Consider the following 21,185-nt stretch of genomic DNA (forward strand, 5'->3'; position numbering starts at 1 on the left):
AATTCCCATCAAACTACCACCATCATTCTTCACAGAACTGGAAACAATAATCCCAAAATTAATATGGAACCAAAAAGGAGCCTGCATAGCCAAAGCAGGACTAAGCAAAAAGAACAAATCTGGAGGCATTATGTTACTTGATTTCAAACAATACTATAAGGCCATAGTCACCAAAACATCATGGTACTGGGATAGAAATAGGCACATAGACCAATGGAGCAGAACAGAGAACCCAGAAATGAAGCCAAATACTTACAACTAACTGATCTTTGACAAAGCAAGCAAAAACATAAAGTGTGGAAAGGACACCCTATTCAACAAATGGTGCTGGGATAATTGGCAAGCCACCTGCAGAAGAGTGAAATTGGATTCTCATCTCTCATCTTATACAAAAATCAACTCAACATGGGTCAAGGACTTAAATGACATACCAAAAACCATGAAAATTCTTGATGATAACATTGGAAAAACCCTTCTTAGGCAAAGACTTCATGGCCAACAATCCAAAAGCAAAAGCAACAAAAACAATGATAAGTAGGTGGGACTTAATTAAACTAAAAAGTTTCTGCACAGCAAAAGAAACAATCAGCAGAGTAAACAGACAACTCACAGAGTGTGAGAAAATATCCACAATCTATATATCCAATAAAGGACTAATATCCAAGAATCTACAAGGAACTCAAGCAATTTAGCAGGAAAGAAACAAACAATCCCATCAAAAATTGTGCTGAAGATATGAATAGACAATTCTCAAAAGAAGATATACAAATGGCCAACAAACATATGAAAAAATGCTCAACATCACTAATGATCAGGAAAATGCAAATCAAAACCACTATGCAATACCACCTTATTCCTGCAAGAATGGCCGTAATCAAAAAAATATAAAAAAAATAGATATTGACAGGGATGAAGTGAAAAGGGAATAATTTTACACTGCTGGTGGGAATGTAAACTAGTACAGCCACTATGGAAAACAGTATGGAGATTCCATAAAGAACTAAAAGTAGAACTACCATTCAATCCAGGAATCCCACTACCGGGTGTCTACCCAGAGGACAAGAAGTCATTATACAAAAAAGATGCTTGCACAACCTGTTTATAGCATCAACAACTCACAGTTGAAAAAATATGGAACCAGCCCAAATGACCATTAATCAATGAGTGAATAAAGACATTGTGAGATATATATATATATATATATATATATATATATATATATATATGTATATATATATATATATATACACACACACACACACACACACAATGGAATACTATTCAGCCATAAAAAGGAGTAAAATAACAACATTTGCAGCAGCCTGGATAGAATTGGAGACCATTATTTTAAGTGAAGTAACTCAGGAATGGAAAACCAAACATCATATGTTCTCACTCATAAGTGGGAGCTAAGCTATGAGGATGAAAAGGCATAAGAATAATACCATGGACTTTGGGAACTTGGGAGAAAGTGTGGGATGGGGGTAGGTTACAAGACTACACACTGGGTACAGTGTGTACTGCTCAGGTAATAGGTGCACCAAAATCTCACAAATCACCACTAAAAAACTTACTCATGTAACCAAACACCACCTGTTCCCCAAAAACCTATGGAAATGAAAAAAGAAAAAGAAAAAAGAACAAACAACAAAAACAACAGAGTTGAGTTATAATAAAGATGTTCTTTGAAACCAACGAGAACAAAGACACAACATACGAGAATCTCTGGGACACATTCAAAGCAGTATGTAGAGGGAAATTTATAGCACTAAATGCCCACAAGAGAAAGCAGGAAAGATCCAAAATTGACACCGTAACATCACAATTAAAAGAACTAGAAAAGCAAGAGCAAACACATTCAAAAGCTAGCAGAAGGCAAGAAATAACTAAAATCAGAACAGAACTGAAGGAAACAGAGACACAAAAATTCTAAAATTATGGTGATGGTTATGCAACTCTCTGAATATACTAAAAACCATTGAATTGTGCACTTCATAAACGGATGAATTATATTATTTGTTAATTATATCTTTAAGCTATTTTAAAAGTTCACTGCAATGTGTTCAATTCACTAGAGTACGTCTCATCAATATAGGCATATTAAGATACTAGTACAATGCCAGAGCCATGGAGTTGCTTTTGAAAGATAAAATAGTCCCATCTCCATTATTTTTTTCTCAAGTAAATACATAATGCAAATAAAAACACGCTTGATATATGAAAGCAAATTCAAGGAAAAAAATCCCTGGTTACATTTTTCCAATGATATTCTACCTCCCCATTCCTCTACACACAATTCTACTTGTGTAGAAGTTCAGAGGCTGCACTTGTTCTCAAATCCTTCAGCTCACTTTTGTTTAATTAATTGACAGTTTTACTAAAGTATGACTTTAAATCAGAGACTTTCAGTTATTGTTTAATGATATGAACAGTGAGTAATTTTTGTTGTTGTTGTTATTGAAGTTAATTAGCTTATCTTGAGGCAAGGTGCTGGTACAAACCCTTCAAATAATACTAAAAAAACACCTTTTTTCCTGATTAAAATTAAATATCTTTAAAACATAATATGGTTACACAACTTCGCTGAAAATTTAAATGAATGAGTTTAATTTGACAATATAAGGTTACCAATTCCTGCATTTATGCTTACAACCTGAGCATCACTGATGATGTGGAAAATGCAAATCCATGCTAAACATAATGATATTAGTGAATATCTGAAGTAAATGTCCTTATTGAACGTTTCATAATATTATAAAATGTATTTTTTGCCAAATGTTGTCAATTTAAACAGAAAGGCCTATTCAATCGGAACTTCTAAATTGAACATTAACCAATTGAGAAACACATTCAGTTTTAAAGTATAGTTGGGCAATTTAATTTTGTATAAAATTTCTAGTACTCTTTTTCAAATTTCTGGATTAGTTTGATAGAACTGTATCCTAGAATTTTAATATAAATGCAAAATCTTTTTATTAATTGCAAATAATAAAACTACTATTATATTAAAAACATTCAACAGGCACAAAATAAAAATATAATTATCTGCCTGAGACTAAAGAGACATCAACTGTTATCTTGTTTAAAATGCTGATGTACATCAAAACATCACTATTGTTTTACTCTTTATTTTTCAGTTGAAGACACTTAGCGATTGGCCATGGTCACTTGTTAGTGGAAGATTTAGGACTGGAACCTTAGACTCTTGGCTCTGCTTATTCATATTCTGTATTTTACAACTTTGAATTGAGTACCTACTATATGTCAATAATAATTCTCAAAATTGAGGATTCAATGAGAAACAAAACAAATAAATCCTGTCTTCTTGGGTCTTACAGTCTGGAGAGAATAAGAGACATTATTCCAATAACCACAACTGTGATAAGTTCTACAAAGATGACAGGGAGTAGTAAGAATTAAAGGCATTGGGAAGATAAGGGAAGTCAGAGAAGACTTTCTGGTAACAGGGATCTCTACTGAATTGAGATCTGAAGGAAGAGCAGGCACATGTAGGGAGGGGAAAGAAGAAAATTTCAAGGAAGAGTACAACAGCAGCTGTGCAGCTGGAAGGAAAAAAGTATACTTGAAAGTATTTTCAAAAGCCCATTTTGCTGGTTCATTCATATACATGACAACTCAGATCACAAGATTATATTAAAAACAAAACCTTTAGTTTCACTGATTTCAATTTTCTGCCTAAGGTAGGTAGCATTTATTGTAAACTATATATTTCCCATGCCATTCTTCCTGTTTGTTATTTTTTTATAAATATCACTTTTTGACTTCAGGGCTTTGGGAATAAAATAAGTAATCATGGAGAGTGATAGCATACTTTTGTTAAATTTTACAGATTGAGAGTCTGAATAGGTTTTCATGAAATTCTCAAATATTTCCATGTGTTATATGGGAGATGATTATACAAAAAGCATCAATATGAAATAGGACATTCAAATTGTGAGAAAATTCTAGAGTTAGGCATTTTTATACTGCAAAATATAGCAGCCCAAATTTTCATTCAACCTTTGATGTTCTTACTAACATCTTATTTTAATATACTTTTTCTTTATCTTTAGCCAGCAAATACAGAGCAGTTAAAACACAATGTTAAAGACTCAGTGGTGCATATCTGATTGAATAACCAATAAACAAGATACAGTATTTAATTTCCCCTGAAACTGCAGGCCTCATTTCGGCAAAGGCAGATCATGGAGGCAAAATTATATCTGATTCTAAGAACTGTAGTGTTTAGTTTCTTTTTCCTGAATTTCTCTATTGTCCTGTAGGTTCCTGTCATGTTCTCTCCCAAAAGTTGCTCAAAAATTCTGGTTGATTCTAAAGAACAAATTGTGACAGTACCACTCTATGTATCCTACAAATGAGAAACTTATTTTAAAATGAGGGAAACTATAGAAAGTTTATAAATGAATTACTTTATGCAGTCTACAAGTAGAAGAATCTAGACCTTTGACTTTTGACATGTAACATCTAGACTACGGTAGCAATATCCATGACAGTACTGATCCATAGACATATTTTATTGATCCCACAACAGGCTTTAGAATTTTTTGATGAGTTAACCAACATTTAAATTTTAGGTTCTACTCATAAAAACAAAAATTTAATTTCTCAAAAAAAATTAGACAACTCTGACAATATTGGTTTAAATGGGGTTATTGGCATTCCAATGGATTATTGTGGCAACTGGGCCACAATTTAAACAGGGAGTGAACTCTCTATATTGTAACTATCTCCACCTGACCTTCTTCATTTATTTCTATTACTTGCCAAGCACCTTTAGACAATCGACACATCTGTATTACTCTTCTTTGGTCTTTACTTTTTGTGAAAGAAAGGAGAACTGAATGTGTCAAGAACTCTGAAAAGCCTGAGATATGTACTTGTAAGATAGCAAGTTAGACTTGCCACAGTTTTATGCACACTGGCAGAAGACACCAGGCTCCTGAGTCAGAGACAAAGGACATTATTAATAGTAGTAGCCAGAGTATCAACATTTTTTTGGTACCAGATTCCTGTAACCAAATTCCTACAGGGTGATGTGTGAAAGGTCAGTGATACCTATACATGTATGGATTGTGTTACAGGCAGGAATCCTGAGTTTAAAAAACCTGAATCTTTAATAATGGGCAGTAAATTTCTCTATTTCTCCAAAAAAACCTGAATCTTTAATAATGGGCAGTAAATTTGTCTGTCTATTTCTCCAAAAGGAGGCATTGTCTCTTATTTCCAGACTATAAGCAAAACTGCCTTTATATTCTGGGGATAGATACTATCGTAATCCTTTAAGACTGTTCATTGTACAAACATTCTTGACAAAAAAAATCTGGAACAAAGTCTGTTGATGCCTGATATGGTTTGGCTGTCTTCCCACCCAAATCTCAATTTGAATTGTAGTTCCCATAATCCCCGCATGTTGTGGGAGAGACCCGGTGGGAGGTAATTGAATAATGGGGGCTGTTACCTCCACGCTGTTCTTGTGATAGTGAGTGAGTTCTCATGAGAGCTGAAGGTTTTACAAGGGTCTTCCCCCACCCATTCACTCTGCCCTTCTCCTTGTTGCTGCCACTTCTTAATGTGAAGAAGGAAATGTCTGCTTCCCCTCCTACCATGATTGTATGTTTCCTGAGGCCTCCCCAGCCATGCCGAACTGTGAGTCAATTAAACCTCTTTCCTTTATAAATTATCGAGTCTCAGGTATGTCTTTATTAGCAGCATGAATATAGACTAATACAGTGCCTATTCTTGCAAGATTTATGTATTAGGCCTTCCTTACATTGCTATAAATAAATTCCTGAGACTGGGTAATTGATTTAAAAAAAAAAGATGTAATTGGCTCATGGTTCTGCAGGCTGTACAGGAAGCATGATGCTAGCATCTGATCAGCTTCTGAGGAGACCTCAGTGAGCTGTTACTCATGGCAGAAGACAAAGTGGGAGCAAGCACTTCACACGATGAAAGCAGGAACAAGAGAGGGCAGGGAGGTGCTACACACTTTTAAGTGACCAAATCTAATGAGAACTCACTCACTATCATGAGGACAGTACAAAGGGGATGGTGCTAAACCATTCATGAAAAATCTGTCCCCATGACCCAATCACCTCCCACTAGGCCCTACCACTAACTTTGGGGATTACATTTCAACATGCGATTCCAGCGAGACATCCAAACCATATCGATGTGCATAAACATGAGACATCCTTGGAGAATTGTCTCCCAGTGGAAAGTCCTTGGACACTCAATTAGACCCATGGAGAATTGTCTCCTAATAGAAATGTCCTTGGGAATTATCTATTTCAAAAATCGTGTGTTACGTCTACTGAAATTTTTGAGCTTACTCTTGAGTAAGTTCAAGTTGTCTGACTCTTGGTCCAGTGACAGTTGAGGACAATATGTTTATTCAACTGTCATGCTCTATTTCTGTTCCTCCTACTTATCTTCCTCTTTCTCCTCCTTCTATTCTTTTTTCAAAGCCATAAGGTAGACATGCAGTAGGACTGAAATACTACTGTTATTTTAAAATATTTTCAGAAGTTAGGCTCACTGTTGCAACATCTTTGGTTTGTGTTAGCCAAGTCCAAGATATAAAAGAATATTAGTTTTTCCCTTATAAGGCACATACACTTTATGTGATCTGAGATTCATACATTATTAACTTGAAGAAAATGATAATCTTATTTTGATGAATTAAGCATTCTGTGTCTCAAATGATGCCGGAAGTCGGAAGTAAATATATGTAAAAATTTAAAGGAAAAATGCAAAATCATTTATAATTGTGATGCAAATTTGTGTTCTTCCTTAGATTTTTAAGTTGCTATGCAGAGATTGAGTTGTATTTATTCCTCATCTTAACTGCTTTTAAAAGTTGTTATTTTTGATAGAGAGAGAGAGTTCTAGATTCCACAGCAGAACATTTTTTAAAAAATCCCCCCAAACCTTAAGCTTGGGCTTTGTAATTTTGTGGAAAAAAAATTTGATGATGATCCTCTCTATTTTAAAAATTTAAAATGAGAGATGCCAAATCAGCGAAATGAGAGAAATATATTTATAGCTACTGTTATGTTCTAGCACAAGACCTGACATTTCCTTCAGGTATCACTTAAAATATTTATTTTAGCCTCAAACAATACAGTGATCATAGCAAAATGGGGAGGAAGAGATGTAAATATTGATACTTTCTAGTATCATTTGCATATGTGATTGATACTTTAAAGTGTATGCATTCAATATCATATGCAAATGTTACTAATTCACATTCCCACCAACAGTGTAAAAGGTTTCCTTTTTCTTCACATTTTGCCAACACTTGTTATCTTCTATATTTTAACAAGAGCTTTTTGACCGGTGTGAAATGATATCTCACTGTCATTTTCCTTTGCATTTCTGTAATGATTAGCAATGTTGAGCATTTAAAAAATACATTTGTGTTAAAAAATATAATGTGTTGTTGAATTTGATTTACTAGTTTTTTTTTGTTAATTTTTGCATCTATGTTCATTGAATATATTGGCCTGTCATTTTCTTTTCTTGTAATGTCCTTGTCTGGCTTTGGTCAGAGGGTAATGCTGGCCAAAAAAAGTTTGGAAGTATTCTCTACTCTTTAATTTTTTTAGAGAGTTTGAGAAGTATTGTTATTAGTTCATTAAATGTTTGGTAGAATTCTGAAATGAAGCCATCAGATCCTGAGCTTCTCTTTGATGGGAGATTTTTTATTACATATCTGATTGTTTTACTCACAATTGGTCTGTTTAGATTTTCTATTTCTTCCTGACTCAGGCTTGGTAGGTTGTATGTTTTAGTAATTTATTCATTTCTTCTTGGTTGTTTAATCTGTTGGAGTATAATTGTTCATACTAATTTTTATGATCCTTTGTATTTTTGTGGTATCAGGTGTGATGTCTCCTCTTTCACTTCTGATTTTATTTATTCATCTTTTTTTTTTAGATTAGCTAAAGGTTTGTTGTTTCTTTATGTTTGAAAAAGCTGATTCAGTTTTATTGATTAATTGTATTGTTTTTCTAGGTTCTAGTTCATTTCTTTTTATTCTGATATTTATTATTTCATTTCTTCTGCTAACTTTGACTTTAATTTGTTCCTTTTCTAGATGTTTAAAGAATAACCTTCAGTTGTTTACTTGAAAGCTTTATTTTTTTGATGTGGACATTTATTGCTATAAACTTTCCTCTTAAAACTACTTCTATATGATATAAGCTTTGGTATGTTGTGTTTTTATTTTATTAGTAGTCTCAACAACATTTTAATTTTTCATTTAATTTATTTATTGACCCATTAGTTGTTCAGGAGCATGTTGTTTAATTTCCATGTACTTGTGAATATTCTGAAATTTCTTCTATATTTTATTTATAGTTTCATACCATCATAATCAGAAAAGATACATGTTATAATTTCAATCTTCTGAAATTTGCCAAGGCTTTTTTGTTCCCTGAATATGGGGTCTATCCCAGAGAAAGTTCTGTGTATGTTTGAGAATAATTTGTAGGTTGTTGCTATTGGTTGCAATGTTCTGCCTGTGTCTATTAGATCCATTTGGTCTAAAGTACTGTTCAAGTCTAATGTTTTCTTATTAAAGTTTTGTCTGGATAATCTGTCCATTGTTGAAAATAGAGTGCTGAAGTTCCCTACTATTATAGTGTTGTAGTCAATCTCTCCCCCAGATCATTTTAAATATGTTTTATGTATATATAGGTGCTCATATGTTGGTGGAATAAATATTTAAAATTGTTACATCCTCTTGATAAATTGACCTCTGTATTGTTAAATAATGTCTAATTTGTATCAAACAATTTTAAAAGTAAACTTATTTTGTCCGAAATAAGTGTAGCTACCTCTGTTGTCTTTTGGTTTCCATTTCCATGGAATTTTTCTTTTCATTCTTTCAGTTTCAGTCTATGTGTATCCGTAAAATGAGTTGAGTTTCTTGTAGGAAGCATATTGTTGGAACTGTTTTTCTTTACCTCTAATTCTTGTGGGTGCATAACATTTCTATGGGGTACATGAGCTATTTTGATACAAACACAAAATGCGTAATAAATACATAAGATGGTATTCATCACCTCAAGCATTTATCCTCTTCTTGTGTAACAAATAATCCAATTATACTCGTTTAGTTATTTAAAAATGTACAATAAATTATTGTTGACTGTAGTCACCCTGATGTGTTATCAAATATTACATCTTATTTATTCTATTTTTTTACACCTATTAGCCATTCCCACTCTCCTTTACTACCTTTCCCAGCCTCTGGTAACCATCATTCTGCTCTCTATGTTTATGAGCTCAATTGTTTTAATTTTTAGATTCTACAAATAAGTGAGAACCTGTGCAGTTTGCCTTTCTGTACCTGAAATATTTCACTAATGCAATGTCTTATCGTTTTATTTATGTCATTGCAAATGACTGTATCTCATTCTTTTTTATGACTAATAGTGTTCCAATGTGTACATGTACCACATTTTCTTTATCCATTCATCTCTTGATGAACACTTAGATTGCTTCCAAATCTTGGCTATTGTGAATAGTGCTGCAATAAACATGGGAGTGCATATGTCTGTTACCTATATACTGATTTCCTTTCTTTTGAGTACATACCTAGCAATGGAATTGATTAATCACATGGTAGTTTTTTGTTTGTTTGTTTAAAAAAATTTATTTCCATAGGTTTTTTGGAGAACAACTGGTATGTGGTTACATGAATAAGTTCTTTAGTGGTAATTCGTGAGAGTTTGATGCATCCATAATCCAAGTAGTATACACTGAACCCAGTTTGTAGTCTGTCTCTTATCCCTCACCCCCTCCCATTCTTCCCCCAGAGATCCCAAAGTCCATTGTATCATTCTTATGCCTTTGCATCTTCATAGCTTAGCTCCCACTTATGAGTGAGAACAAATGATGTTTAATTTTACATTCCTAGTTACTTCACTTAGAATAATGGTCTCCATCCATGTTGCTGCAAATGCCATTAATTTGTTCCTTTTTATGGCTGAGTGGTATTCCATCACATATATATTTCCAACAGATGAATAGATAAAGAAAAAATATATATACTACAATTGAAAAAATATATATACCACAATTTATTTTTTTATTTAACATCACATTTTCTTTATTTCCTCATTGGCTGGTGGGCATTTATGCTCATTCCATATTTTTACTTTGCAAATTGTGCTGCTATAAACATACGTGTGTAAGTGCCTTTTTCGTATAACGACTTTTTTTTCCTCTGGGTAGATACCCAGTAGTGGGATTGCTGGATCAAATGGTAGTTCTTCTTTTAGTTTAATCTCCATACTGTTTTTCATACTGATTGTAGTACTTTACATTCCCACCTACAGTGTAAAAGTATTCCCTTTTCACCACATCCATGCTAACATCTATTATTTTTTGATTTTTAAATTATAGCCATTCTTTTTTTTAAATTATACTTTAAGTTTTAGGGTACATGTGCACAACGTACAGGTTAGTTACATATGTATACATGTGCCATGTTGGTGTGCTGCACCCATTAACTCATCATTTAACATTAGGTATACCTCCTAATACTATTCCCCTACCCTCCCCCCACCCCACAAGATGCCCTGGTGTGGCATGTTCCGCTTCCTGTGTCCATATGTTCTCATTGTTCAATTCCCACCTATGAGTGAGAACATGCGGTGTTTGGTTTTTTGTCCTTGTGATAGTTTGCTGAGAATGATGGTTTCCAGCTTCATCCATGTCCCTACAAAGGACAGGAACACATTTGTTGATTGATGGGCATTTGGACTAGTTCCACATTTTTGCCATTGCGAATTCTGCTGCTATGAACATGCATGTGCAAGTATTTTTTTTTGTATAATGACTTCTTGTTCTCTGGGTAGATACCCAGTAATGAGATTGCTGGATCTAATTGTAGTTCTGCTTTAGTTCTTTCAGGATTCTCCACACTGTTTTTCATTGTGGTTGTACTAGTTTACATTCTTACCAGCAGTGTATTTTTAGTTTTTTTGAGGAACCTCCAAACTGTTCTTCACAGTGGCTTTACTAATTTTCATTCCCATCAACAGTGTCTGAGGGTTCCCTTTTCTCCACATTCTCCCCATCATTTATTATGGCCTGAATTTTGGTTAAGAGCCATTTTAACTGGGGTGAGGTGGTATCTCATTTTAGTTTTGATTAGCATTATCTGATGATCAGTAGTATTGAGCAACTTTTCATACACCTGTTTGCCATTCATACGTCTTCTTTAGAGAAATGTCTATTTAGATCTTTTGCCCATTTTAAAAGATTATTAGATTTTTTTTCTATTGAGTTGTTTAAGCTGCTTGCATATTCTGGTTATTAATCCTTTGTCAAATGGGTAGTTTGCAAATATTTTCTTCCATTCTGTGGATTGTGTCATCACTTTGTTAATTGTTTTCTTTGCTATGCAGAACCTTTTAACTTGTTGTGATCCCATTTGTTTATTTTTGCTATCATTGCCTGTGCTTGTGGGGTATTACTCAAGAAATCTTTTCCATGAAAAATGTTCCAGAAAGTTCCCAGAATGTTTTCTTGTAGCAGTTTTATAGGTTGAGGTCTCAGATTGCAGCCTTTAATCTATTTTGATTTTTGTATATGATAAGAGATAGGGGCCTAGTTTCATTCTTCTGCATATGTATATCCAGGTTTCCCAGTACCGTTTGTTGAATAGACTGTCCTTACCCCAAATATGTTCTTGGCATCTTTGTTCAAAGTGAGTTTGCTGTAGATAAATGGGTTTATTTCTGGATTCTATACTCTGTTCTATTGGTCTCTCTGTTTTTATACCAGTACTATGCTGTTTTGGTTAGTATAGTGCTGTAGTATAATTTGAAATCAGGTAATGTGATTCCTCCTGTTTTGTTCTTTTGGTCCAGATGGCTTTGGCTATTCTGGTTCTTTTGTAGTTTCACATAAATTATAGGATTATTGTTTATATTTCTGTGAAGAATTTCACTGGCATTTTGGTAGCTTTGCATTGAATCTGTAGATTGCTTTGACAGTATTCTACCATTGCTTGCTAGATATTCTACCATTGCTTGCTAGATATTCTAGCAATAGTGATTCTTCCAATCCATAAACATGGAATATTTTTCCATTTTTTTGTTTCCTTTTTAATTTATTGCATCACTGTTTTATAATTTTCATTGTAGAGATCTCACACTTCTTCATTTGAGTTTATTTTTAGGTAGTTTATTTTATTTGTAGCTACTGTAAATTAGATTACTTTCTTGATTTATATTTCAGATTGTTCATTTTTGACATACAGAAACACTGCTAATTTTTGTATGTTGACTTTGTATACTGAAAATTTACTGAATTTATCAGTTTTAACAGTTTTTTGATGGAGTCTTTGTGTTTTTTCCAAATATAAGATCATATCATCTGCAAACAATGATAATTTGACTTCTTTCCAATTTCCATGTCCTTCATTTCTTTCTCTTATCTGATTGCTCTAGCTAGCACTTCTAGTACTATATTAAATAACAGTATTGAAAGTGTGTGTCTTTGTCTTGTTCCAGATCTTATGGGAAATGGTTTCATTTTTTCCCCATTTAGTATGATACTAGCTGTGCATCTGAAGTATATGTTTCTTCTCTACCCTGTCTTTTGAGTTATTTTTTCTTCTATCATGAAAGGATGTTGACGTTTATCAAATGCTTTTTCAGTGCCAATTGAAATGATTATGGTTTTCTAACTTCATTTAGTTGATATAATGTGTAACATTGATTGATTTGTGTATATTGAACCATCCTTACATCCCTGGGATAAATCCCTCTTCATGATGAATGATCTTTTTAATGTAATGTTGAATTTGGTTTGCTAGTATTTTGTTGAAGATTTTTGCATCAATATTCATCAAGAATATTGGCCTGTAGTTTTCTGTTTTTATGTATCCTGGTCTGGTTTTGGTATCAGGATAATACTGGCTTTGTAGGATGAGTTTGCAAGTATTATTTTCTCCTTTATTTTTTGGAATACTTTGAGTAGAATTGGTATTTGTTTTTCTTTAAATGTTTTGTAAAATTTAGCAGTGAAGCCATCAGGTCCTGGATTTTTTTATGATGAAAGACTTTATATTATGTCTTTGATCTCACTATTCATTTTTGGTCGGTATAGGCTTTCAGTTTCTTCAGGGTTCAATCTTGTCAGATTTCATTTTCCTAGGAATTTGTCCATTTCTTCTAGGTTTTCCAATTTATTGAAATGTAGTTGCTCATAGTAGCCTGTAATAATCCTTCGAATTTCCATGGTATTAGTTTTAATGTCTCCTCTTTTATCTCTGATTTTATTTATTTGGATATTTTCTCCTTTTTCTTAGATTAGCTAAAGGTTTTGTTTTGAAGTTACCATGAGGCTTGCAAATAGTATCTTATAACTCATTATTTTTAAACTGATGACAACTGAACACTGATTCCATAAACAAAGAAAAAGGCAAAGAGAAAACTCTACACCTTACCCTCATGCTCCATACATTTTAACTTTTCATTGTTTCTATTTATATCTTATTATACTGTCAATGTCTCAAAAAATTATAGTTATTATTTCTGATAGGTTTATCTTTTAGTCTTTCTACTCAAGATATGAATATTCTACACACAATTATAGTTTTAGATTATTTTGTGTTTTTTTCTATGCACTACTATTACTCATAATTTTTGTATTCAGTGAATATCCTATTGTAGGATAAAACTTTTTGTTTTTTAAAAACTTTAAATGTCAGCTGGGCGTGGTGGCTCACTCCTGTAATCCCAGCACTTTGGGAGGCTGAGGCAGGCAGATCACAAGGTCAGAAGATTGAGGCCATCCTGGCTAACAAGGTGAAACCCTGTCTCTACTAAAAACAATACAAAAAATTAGTCAGGCATGGTGATGGGTGTCTGTGGTCCCAGCTACTCTGGAGGCTGAGGCAGGAGAACGGTGTGAACACATTCTTGGGTTTGCAGTGAGCCGAGATTGTGCCACTGCACTCCAGCCTGGGTGACAGAGTGAAACTCTGTCTCAAAAAAAAAAAAAAAAACTGTAAATGTCATGGCACTCTCTCAGTCTGTAGAGTTTCCACTGAGATGCTAGTTTACAGATGTATTTGAGCTTCTTTAAATGCTATCTGCTTCCTGTTTCTTGCTACTTTTATAATTCCTTATCCTTGACTTTTGGGAATTTGATTATTAAATGTCTTTAGATAGTCTTCTTTGGATTAAGGCTTCTTGATGTTCTATAACCTTCTTGTACTTGAATATTGATATCTTTCTCTAGGTTTGGGAAGTTCTCTGTTATTATCCGTTTGAATAAACTTTCTACCCTGATCGCTCTCTCTCTCACTGTACCTCCTCTTTAAGGCCAATAACTCTTAGATTTGCCCTTTTGAAATAATTTAAAAGATCAAGCAGAAATTCTGGAACTCAAAAATGCAATTGACGTACTGAAAAATATGTAAGAGTCTCATGACAGAAGAATTGATGAGGAAGAAGAAAGAATTCATGAGCTATTTCTAGATATTGTAGGTGTGCTTTACTCTTTATTCTTTTTTTTGTCTCTTCTGTGTATTTTAAAATAACCTATCTTCAAGCTCACTAATTCTTTCTTCTTCCTCATCAATTCTGTTGTCATGAGACTCTTATGCATTCTTCAGTATGTCAGTTGCATTTTTGAGTTCCAGAATTTCTACTTGATCCTTTTAATTATTTCAATCTCTTTGTCAAATTTATCTGATAGGGTTTTTAATTCATTCTCTGTAATATCTTGAATATCTTTGACTTTCCTCAAAACAGCTATTTTGAATTTTCTGTCTGAAAGGTCACATATCTCTTTCTCTCCAGTATTGGCCACTGGTGCCTTATAGCTAGTACAACTGGGAATGTTCTTGGTCACATCTGAAACCAGCACAGCTCTGAGTCTCACCCAAGGCCCACGGTAAGTATTGCCCAGCTACTAGTGCCAGACCAAGTGCTCTTTAGTCAGCAGATGATGAATCCTGCCAGAACCAGGTCCTTCATTTCAAAGCATGGCCCAGAGTATGTCTAGGTATGTCATTCTGGAGCTGGGGTCTGGTCTGCCTGTTGCCCTATTCTATTGTGGTTGAACTGGTATTCAAATGGCAAGACAAAATCCTCTTTTCTCTCCCCTTTACTCTTCTAAATGTAAGGAAGGAGACTCTCCCAGAGCTGTGAGCTGTGCTGTCTGGGGTTGGGGGAGGGGTGATGCAAGCACTCTCTTGGCCTCCCTGGCTGGTGTCTCATTAGGTCACATACACCCCAAGTCCACTGGCTCTGAGCCCTGCACATCAGGACTTGCCAGAAATGGCTATCCTCATGGTCTAGACTGCTTTTCAAGTTTATTTAGAACCCAGAGCACTTTAGCCAGCTGTGGTGGGGCTTGCTAGAACTCAGATTCTGACCACTGTGATAGACTATTCCACTGCTGGGGAGTGGGAGGAAGAGTGGTGTTGGTGATTTGAGACTGTCTTTCCTACCCTCTTCAGTGCCTCTTTTTTAAATATGATGTTAGAATCAGGTACTCTAATCACTTACTTGATTTTTTGTTCTTATGAAGGTGCTTTTTGTGTAGGTAGTTTGGTTACCATGAGATTTACATAAAACACACCTATAACAGCATATCTTAAGCTAATAACTTAATATTAGTTGCATAGAGCAACTCCACTTTTTTACTCTATTCCTACATTTTATAGTTTTGATATCATAATTTACATTATTTTGTAAAGTGTATTTCTTGACAATTTATCTAGCTATAGTTGTTTTTAATAGTTTTGTCTTTTGACCCTCATACTACATATAAAATTGCTTGTCATAAACATTACAAACCTAAAGTATTATGAATATGGCTCTGTTTTACTTATTCCATTGAGTTTTGTACTTTCATATGTGGTCTTTTGTTTCAGCTTAAAGAACCCTTTTCGTTATTTGGCATTTGGGTTGGTTCCAAGTCTTTGCTATTGTGAATAGTGCTGCAATACACATACGTGTTCATGTGTCTTTATAGCAGCATGATTTATAGTCCTTTGGGTATATATCCAGTAATGGGATGGCTGGGTCAAATGGTATTTCTAGTTCTAGATCCCAGAGAAATTGCCACACTGACTTCCACAATGGTTGAACTAGTTTACAGTCCCACCAACAGTGTAAAAGTTTTCCTGTTTCTCCACATCTTCTCCAGCACCTGTTGTTTCCTGACTTTTTAATGATGGCCATTCTAACTGGTGTGAGATGGTATCTCATTGTGGTTTTGATTTGCATTTCTCTGATGGTCAGTGATGATGAGCATTTTTTCATGTGTTTTTTGGCTGCATAAATGTCTTCTTTTGAGAAGTGTCTGTTCATGTCCTTTGCCCACTTTTTGATGGGGTTGTTTTTTTCTTGTAAATGTGTTTGAGTTCATTGTAGATTCTGGATGTTAGCCCTTTGTCAGATGAGTAGATTGTGAAAATTTTCTCCCATTTTGTAGGTTGCCTGTTCACTCTGATGGTAGTTTCTTTTGCTGTGCAGAAGCTCTTTAGTTTAATTAGATCCCATTTGTCAATTTTTGCTTTTGTTGCCATTGCTTTTGGTGTATTTTAGACATGAAGTCCTTGCCCATGCCTATGTCCTGAATGGTATTGCCTAGGTTTTCTTCTAGGGTTTTTATGGTTTGAGGTCTAACATGTAAGTCTTTAATCCATCTGGATTAAGAAAATGTGGCACATATACACCACAGAATACTATGCAGCCATGAAAAATGATGAGTTCATGTCCTTTGTAGGGATATGGATGAAACTGGAAATCATTATTCTCAGTAAACTATCGCAAGGACAAAAAACCAAACACCGCATGTTCTCACTCATAGGGGGGAATTGAACAATGAGAACACATGGACACAGGAAGGGGAACATCACCCTCTGGGGACTGTTGTGGGGTGGGGGGAGGAGGGAGGGATAGCATTAGGCAATACACCTAATGCTAAATGACGAGTTAATGGGTGCAGCACACCAACATGGCACATGGATACATATGTAACAAACTTGCACATTGTACACATGTACCCTAAAACTTAAAGTACAATAAAAAAAAGAACTCTTTTATCAAAAAGGATCTCCTGATCAAAAAGGTGGGTCTCCTGATAATAAACTTTCTTAGCTTTTGTTTGTCTGGAAAATTTTTATGTCTCACTTTTGAAAGACATATTTGTTGGGTTAAATATTATTGGATGGCAGTAATTTTCCTTCAGCACTTTGAATATATCATCTCTTTTTGTCTGTAAGGTTTCTGCTGAGACATTCATTGATAGTCAAATTGACACTCCTTTGTATGTGATGTGTTTCTTATATCTTGCTGATCTCAGAATTTTTTCCTTTGTCTTTGATTTTTGATAGTTTTATTTTTATGTGTTATCATGAACTCCTCTGTGAGTTGAATTTAGAGTATTCTACACTTCCTTTATCTATATTTTATCCTCTATCCCCAGATAGGAAAACCTTTTCAGACATTGTTTCTTTAAATATGCTTTCTGGCCCTTTTTCTCTTTCTTCATCTTCTTGTATAATAAGTCTTAATGTGCAAAGGTGGTCTCTTGATGGTGTCCCAACATTCTTGCAGGCTTTCTTCATTCCTTTTCATTATTTTGTCTTTTTATTCCTCTGATTGTATAATTTTAAATGTCTGTCTTCCAGTTTGCTGATCATTTCTTCTGCTTGATTGAGTCTGCTATTGAAGCTTTCTATCATATTTTTAAGCTCAGTCATTATATTTTTCATCTCTAGGGTATCTATTTTGTTCTTCTTCATATTATTATTGTCAGATTTCTCACTTTGTCCATTTATTATTTCCCAAATTCCATTTGATTTTCTATCTATATAGTCTAGTAGTTCACTGAACTTCTTTAAGAGAAGTATTCTAAATTCTTTGTCAGTCATTTTATAAATCTTGATTTTTAAGGTTTATTACTGAAAATTCATTAGTTTCTTTTAGACGTGTCATTATTCCTTGGTTATTAACAGTTCTTGTGTTATTACAGCTTTGCCTGTGCATTTGAGAAGACAGCCCCATCTTCTTGTCTTTACAGGTATTCTTTGGCAGGGGTAGACCTTCATTATTTAGTCTAGCCTGTGGTTCTGGAAGAGCTAGCCAGTGACATCCCCTTGGAGGCAGAGCTTATTGTAGGTTCTCTAGTTGGCTGGATCACTGCCTTTGTTCCAATGTTGAGTGGGGCGGCTGACTGTGCTCCACTGTCTGGAAAGACCAGTGGTTGAGTTCTGCTATTAGGCAGAACTATTGGCTGGGTATTGTGATTGCTTCTGGTAAGACTGGTCACAGGATGTGTTTCCTGGCTGAACAATTCTGCTATTTGGGGTTTTCAGTTGGGTAGGGCTGCTCACTGGGCTCCAGGATCACTCATATTAAACTGAGTTACTGCTAATAACAGGGGAGATCAGAAGCTATGCTTCTTAGAAACAAATGATTAAGGATTGCCTTCCTGCCAGGGTAGAGCCATGGGGTGAACTTTTGGCCAAGTTGGGCAGCTGTTTGACCTTCTGGGTGAAGTAGGTCTAGCTTTTTTGTTTCTCTTAAATGGATGAAAGCAAGAGTACTCCTGCTTGGGTGGAATCACTGGTGTAGGTTCTGGGGATGGGACATAGAGACCAGCTCTCTAGGGATTCAAGCTGTGTTGAACTTTTCATTATGCTTCTGAAGGTGGCTGACTCAACTTTGTGGGTGAACTATAAAGTGCCTGCTATCTTTGATTGGATGTCACAGCTGACATGAAGACAGAGGTGTCAAGATTTCCATGCTGGCCATTATGACCTCTGCCTCCTTTCTTTGTTTCTAATTGGCCTTGAGTGGTCTAACTGTGCCATTACCCTCCAGTACTGCATATGAGGTGAGACCAGAGTGGGGATCCTAGGAAGCATCTCAGAATGCCAAGGAAGCTGGATAAATGTCTCCAGTTTCCTTTTTCCTTGTTGATACTAGGCCTAGATAAATCTTCATATAACACTATACTTACTTGGGGGATGGGAAGAGGTGGTGTTATTGTAGTCAGACTTTCATTAAGTTCTTCAGACCACATAGATATCTGAAGCTTGTTTCCAATATCTGGATTTTCAAAAAGTTGTTCTGGTCTGTGGATAGTAGCTAGTTGAACTTCCTGGAGGAGGGAATGGGTGTGGAACCTGACATTTCCTATTTCATTATCTTGCTGACATACTGTATTTAATTTTCTTAATCTCTAATCCATGAGAGTTTCTCGGTCTTCCTTGTATTTCATGACCTTCACTCTTTTAAAGAGAACTGATCACTTATATTACAGAGTATCTCTAAATTTAGGCCTGTCTGATGTTTTCTCAAGGTTAAATTAAGGTTATTTGGCATTGGGTATGATGTATCCTTATAACTCACTTATGAAGAGGCACATGGTGTCAATGTATATGTCCAGGGTTGTAACCTTGATCACTTGGCTAAGGTGATATTTGCCAAAATTCTCTATTGTAAAGCTACTCCTTTTTTTCTTTGTAATTACTCAATATTTGGGGAAAGATACCTTCAAGTTGTGCACATATCTCCTTTCTGCTTAAAGTTCTATTCATTAATTTAAGCATCCATTAATGGATCTTGCCCACAGCAATGATTATTGTGATGCTCTACTGGTGATTTTCAAAATCTCTAATTTAATATACATTTATTAATTATCATTATTCTATAAAGAAAAGTTGTTCATTCCTCCATTTATGTCAGTATCATATCATGTATTTTAAGAAGGTTTATAACTCAGTACTGTTGTTACTTATTTTGTTGCTCAACTTGTTCCAACTTTGGCCATTGGAGACTCTTTTAGACTGACTTCTGTGTCCTTTATACTTGCTCTCATCCTTTTGTTTCCTGTTTTCAGCACTTTCTTACTTTCTGGCACCACAGAATCCTCCAGACTTATGTTTTTTCTTGTGCCAGGCTGTACAATAAATTAACCAGAGCCCAAGTTCTGTTTTCATATTGTCTCTTTTGCTTTTCAAAGCAGTGTTAGCAGTAGAAAATATAAAAGATACTTTCATGCTTTCTAACCACTTGTTCTCTGCCTTATAAATTAGGACATGAGCACCCTTTTCTTTGCCATCAGCTCCTACCCCTGTCTTCACTTTGCCATAATCTCTTTCCCTTGCTTCCCACTAACAACTAGGCATACAATTTTAAATCCTAGAGACTACTCAAAAGTGATGGAAACTGATGGTGGTTGCTATTGTCCAAATGTTTGTGTTCTCTGTGTCCTCCCCAAAATTCATATGTTAAAACTGAATCACCAATGTGGGATTAGTGCCCTTAAAAGAGGACCCATGGAGCTGCCTTGTCTCTTCTATCATGTGAGGACGCAGCTAGAAGGTATTATCTATGAATCAGAGAGTGGGCCCTCATCTGGCAGTAAATCTGCCAGCACTTTGATACTGGATTTCCTAGCTTCTAGAATTGTGACAAATAAATTTCTATTGTTTATAACCTATTCAGCCTCTGGTATTGTGTTATAGCTGATTGAACAGACTAAGACTGTGATACATGCATCTGAAAACTTTATTTTGCATTAGAAAAGTGTTATAAAAGAGATGCTGCTCTGCTACAAACTGTGATTACATTTTTAAATTTATTATAATTTGTTTAGGACTATCCAAACAGTAGGCAATAAACAATGCAGAAAAGCTACCACATAAGAGAGGAAAGTTCTCTTGTGATATTTTCCCCCCTTTGGTTTAAAACTGATAAAAGTCAGAAAAACACGTAGAGGCTGAGCACTTTAACTAGTAAATCTAACTAATTACTTAAAAAAAATATGACCACCATCATGGTGAACAGAGGAAAGGGAAAAGGGCAATTCAATAGGCTCTGTGCAGACAAACATTGGCCTTGCCAGATTTTGTCTTCTTTAAAGACAAGTAAAAATAAAATAATGTGAATAATATAAAAAGTACAGTGGAATAAAATAAAGAACACAGATTCTTCTCCAAGATTGATTGTAGCATCTGTTAGGGTTTGAATATTTGTCCCCACCTAAATTCATGTTGACATTTAATCCCCAATGTAGTAGTACTGAGAGGTGGGGCCTTTAGGAGGTAATTGAGTCATGAGGATACTGCCTTGTGAGTAGACTAACACATTCATGGAATAATGGATGAATGGGTC

Source organism: Nomascus leucogenys, chromosome 6 (assembly GCF_006542625.1).
Source record: "Nomascus leucogenys isolate Asia chromosome 6, Asia_NLE_v1, whole genome shotgun sequence".
NCBI classification, from domain to species: Eukaryota; Metazoa; Chordata; class Mammalia; order Primates; family Hylobatidae; genus Nomascus; species Nomascus leucogenys.